Raw genomic sequence first — 4,328 nt, forward strand, 5'->3', positions numbered from 1 at the left:
TTATTCTGCAAATTGCAGTTTATTACATTTGTGAGGTTATAGTCATGAAATTCCTCCACATTCATTTTTATGGCTGAATAATATTGTAACACATAAAGTATCATAACTCACCAACTTGTTGTCATATTTCTGTTTGGAGGCTATTGTTGGTAATGCAATTATGAACAGCTATGATTCATTCATGTAACTTTCATGGAGTTTATGGAGATTTTAAAAAATACTCTTTCATACCTTAAGGTAGGACAGTCAGGAAGACAAGAAACCTCATAGTCAAACTTTAACTCAGTCAGTGGTTGTGGCTGTGCCTGTATAGTAACTGAACAGAGCTGTTTCAGTGAATGACTGTGTTCTCCAGGGGAACTCAAGGACCCAAGCATCCAGTGGAAACCTCATCAGCATCTCGCTATAGCTGCCATTTCATGTACATACCTTCAAAGTCACCATTTTTTATATTGAAAGCTCGATCAAACTCACCCTTCGGATTCAGTTTCTGGAACTGTCTTCTCAGTTCCCAGAAGGCCCTGCAATGTAAGATTTCCTTTCAGTCTATAAAGTCCTCCCACATTGAGTCTCAGTCACTCAGCCACTCACCTAGGCTGTCATCATCCAGCTCTTCAGAATGAACTGTGGCTTTTGCTGTAGTAAACACATTCTCTGTCTGTCATTGGATGTTTCCTCTGATAGCAACAGGCATCTCTGGAACCCCATGTCCTTGGTACTCTTCTATAAAGGATCATAAGGATAGTTTGCTAGGTGCTCTTACAAAAATATACAGGGATTTTATTTTTCAATAATAATTAAATTCACCAAAAATTGATTTTTTTGTGTGTATGGTACAAGAAAAGTTTATCCAAATATCTGTTTAAATCTGTGGAAACTTTGAAGACCTAGGTTTATTTCTTCCAATGGGAGTTATAACTGTTAATGAACTGTGTTGTGTCCTCTAATTTCATATGCTGAAGTATTAGCCCCAGTGTGACTGACTATATTTACATAAAGGGTCTCTAGAGAGCTACACAACAACAAAAAGGTGGTAGGATTTTGCTCCAACTTACATCAGCCTAGGATTTGCTAGACCTTCTGTGGCTATCTTCTGTTCCAGTACATGCTCTTAATGGCCTGGCCATCTTATTCAACCCCATAGATGACTTACTAATAACATACATTTGAATCATAATAGTATTGCTTCTCCCAATGTTTTAAAATTGTAATTTATGATATATAACACCATGTACTAGCTTAGTTGTGTAGAGTATGGCTAGCTAACATTAGACCTAATAACCTCTAAACGAGTCATGGCTCTAAATGGGACATTTATATCACACACCCTTCCCTTCAAGGCTTAGGGATAGTATCAGAATAAGGAACAGAAAACCTGTAAGAACCAGAGGTAGTGGACAGCTGTAGAGAAATAGAGTTTGCCCGACCTGACAGAGTCACTGTACACATGAACTCACAGCACTTGTGACGGCAGGCAAATGACCCGGACAAAATCAAGCCAGCCAAATACCCCAACATCAGTGAAGGAGGCATTTATAAAGTCCTACATGTAGCTGAGGTACTATTAGAGTGGGGACGTGCTCGCTGAAAGATTACCCATGCTCTACTGGGTGGTCTACACCCATGCATATACAGGCAGCATTAAATAGACTTGGTTGATTTAAAAACAGAATGCATGCGAGCATGGGGAGGGGATTCCACAAATTCCTACTTCTAGATGAAGAACTGCTGAGAGAGGGAGAATTGGTTTTCTACAATGGCGAGCTCTCACATACATTGTCCAAACCCTAGATTGTCAGCCCTGAATACACATGGACGTAGGAGCAAAGTTAGATGGACTCATCGCGCTAGGGACGCCGCCACCTAATCCGCGCATCAGCCCAGTCCTCCCGCTCAGCCACACAGGTTGAATCAACCAAAGCGATGGTTATGGAGAAGCCTAGTCCCCTGCTGGTCTGGCGGGAGTTTGTGTGACAGTACTACTACACCCTGCTGTACCAGGCCCCGGACATGCTGCACAGATTTTATGGAAAGAACTCTTCCAATGCCCATGGGGGCTTGGATTCCAACTGGAAGCTAGCGGATGCGGTCTATGGGCAAAAGGAAATCCATAGGAAAGTGATGTCACGAAGCTTCACCAACTGCCACACCAAGATCCGCCACGTGGATGCTCACGCCACTCTGAATGGTGGGGTGGTGGTCCAAGTGATGGGGCTGCTGTCCAACCAGACTCTGCGGAGGTTCATGCAGACCTTTGTTCTTGCTCCTGAGGGTTCTGTTGCTAACAAGTTCTATGTTCACAACCACATCTTCAGATACCAAGATGAGGTCTTTGGTGGCTTTGTCACTGAACCTCAGGATGAATCTGAGGAGGAAGTAGAAGAACCTGAAGAAAGACAGCAGACACCTGAGGTGGTGCCTGATGATTCTGGGACTTTCTATGAGCAGACGGTAAGTAACGACTTAGAGGAGCATTTAGAGGAACCTGTTGTGGAGCCGGAGCCAGAACCAGAGCCAGAGCCGGAATCAGAGCCTGTGCCTGACATCCAGGAGGACAAGGCTGAGCCTGCATTGGAGGAAGCTGCTCCTGAGGATGTGCAAAAGAGCGCTTCTCCGGCTCCAGTGGATGTTGCTCCAGCACAGAAGGATTTGAGGACATTTTCTTGGGCATCTGTGACTAGTAAGAACCTTCCTCCCAGTGGGGCTGTTCCAGTGATGGGGACACCACCCCATGTGGTAAAAGTGTCACCTTCACAGCCCCGTCCAGAATCTAAGCCTGAATCTTAGATTCCACCAAAAAGACCTCAGAGAGATCAGAGAGTTCGAGAGCAACGGATCAATATTCCTCCTCAGAGGGAACCCCGGCCAATCCGTGAGGCTGGTGAGCCAGGAGATGTGGAACCTCAGAGGATGGTGAGGCACCCTGACAGTCACCAGGTCTTCATCGGGAACCTGCCACATGAGGTTGACAAGTCGGAACTGAAGGATTTTTTCCAAAATTATGGGAACGTGGTGGAGCTGCGCATTAACAGTGGCAGGGAGTTGCCCAACTTCGGTTTTGTTGTGTTTGATGATTCTGAGCCTGTTCCAAAGGTCCTTAACCATAGGCCCATCATGTTCCGAGGCGCAGTCCGTCTGAACGTGGAAGAGAAGAAGACTCGAGCTGCCAGGGAAGGAGACCGCAGTTATCCGCAGGGATAACTGCCTTCGGGGACCTGGAGGCCCCCATGTTGGGCTGAGTGGTGGGATAAGAGGCCCTTCCCGCGGAGGCATGGTGCAGAAACCAGGCTTTGGTGTGGGCCGGGGGATTGCAACTCCAAGGCAGTGAATTGCTTGGCCCAGATCTCCACACAGCACACAACCCTGGCTCCTGCAGAATGGTGAATTCCTTCAACCAGCCTTTGGTGTCTTGGAGTAGTCTATTATAAACTGCTCAAGTTTGTACAATTTTAATTTCGCTTGTGTTCATGGTGTGTGCCCCCACTCCCCCTTTCCTCCCCTGACCTTTTAGTTCTTAACTTCCAGTTTTCCGGAACGATACTTTAGGAGGAGTAGGATTTTAAGAAGAGGAGGGAGTCTCACCTTCCTGCTCATGCTGCAGATACAGACTGGAGTGTAACGGCCATTCCCCAAAGGAGCGCATCTCGCTTCTCACTGACAATGGATGTTTCATTTGTTGGGAGACACAGGATTTGCTAAACATTTTGGAAGCAGGAAAAATCCATGTTATCTGTCAAGAGTCACGACTCCTTTCTGGTGTGGAAAAATTGCCTTTTGGCAACTGCCACTGCGTCCCTGCTGGTGTGGCTAACTGAATAAAAGCTGTTTCCAGAACTTTGTTCTTTTGACATGTGATTACCAAACAGTTCCAAACACCTGTTTTTACCATTGGATTGTAATTGTGAAGTAGGCTGTCAATATCTAGAACGCAGCTAAGGATTTTTGTTGAACTGTTAGTTTTTTTTGAGGTAGAGATTTTTCATGTTTTATTTGTATTTGAAAAAAAAAAAAAGGACAAAAAATCCCTGCAAGAAAACAACCCCCAAATCTGATAACAAAACCAGGCAAAACTGTGCCTTCTATTTATCTTTGATTCCGGCCCTGGCAATTGTTTAAAGAAAAGTAATAAAGATCCTAGATTTGTTTTCAGATTCAAAAAACAAAGTTAGTTGGACTCAATAGATTGTGTGTGTGTGTGTGTGTGTGTGTGTGTGTGTGTGTGTGTGTGTGTACATAGGTATTAGTAGCAATAATGAAAGAAGAGTATGAGAGGGAGAAAGGGTGACTGAGAGGTAGTTGGAGGGGGCAGAGAAGAATTGGAGATGTAG

At 44.8% G+C, this 4,328-nt stretch overlaps 1 pseudogene; it reads left to right on the forward strand.

Annotated features, from left to right (window-relative positions):
- Positions 1 to 1,923: 1,923 nt before the first annotated feature.
- LOC100762271 lies at positions 1,924 to 3,328 on the forward strand (annotated as a pseudogene).
- Positions 3,329 to 4,328: the final 1,000 nt, after the last annotated feature.

Source organism: Cricetulus griseus, chromosome 4 (assembly GCF_003668045.3).
Source record: "Cricetulus griseus strain 17A/GY chromosome 4, alternate assembly CriGri-PICRH-1.0, whole genome shotgun sequence".
Taxonomy (NCBI): domain Eukaryota; kingdom Metazoa; phylum Chordata; class Mammalia; order Rodentia; family Cricetidae; genus Cricetulus; species Cricetulus griseus.